Source organism: Wasmannia auropunctata, unplaced genomic scaffold (genome assembly GCF_000956235.1).
Source record: "Wasmannia auropunctata unplaced genomic scaffold, wasmannia.A_1.0 LD335983.1, whole genome shotgun sequence".
Classification (NCBI taxonomy): domain Eukaryota; kingdom Metazoa; phylum Arthropoda; class Insecta; order Hymenoptera; family Formicidae; genus Wasmannia; species Wasmannia auropunctata.
The window spans coordinates 27800-28369 of NW_012026907.1; positions in this window are offsets into that span (position 1 = coordinate 27800).

The window sequence follows — 570 nt, forward strand, 5'->3', positions numbered from 1 at the left end:
TGCTTTGTTTGTGTGCGTATGTAAAAGAGAGATGTATTTTTATGAAACAAAAATTAAATATTATTCTACTTATATCAAAATGTTTTTTGAATTTCCTTCCTATCTTCCTAATCTTCAGTCAATCACAGTGGCTTTCTATTAAATGTTGAATCTTTGGCCTTTTAAGTACAATATTTCTGCTTTCTGAAATAAGTAATGAATAGAAAATTAAAATACAGGTCAGATGAATTGGTTGGTCATTACATTTTCAATCACTCAACGATACTATCCGATACAATATATTTCAGAAATGAAATATAAATTACTCTACTGTGATTAACTCAATCTTTTTTTATTAATTCGACCAACTAAATTTCTCGTCTCTCCGCTTTTATCGAATATTTATTCGATGAAAGCAAATCAATTTGTAGAAGCTGTCCCCCTGCACCGACTTCAATCGGCGGTCCTCTTATTTTAATAAGGTTGTTCCACTTTTACCGTAGATTATCACAATGAAACACATTTTGGATTAATTTGACTTCGCATTTTTTATGATTAAATTATTAATTTTTATATTTTAAACTTTCTAAA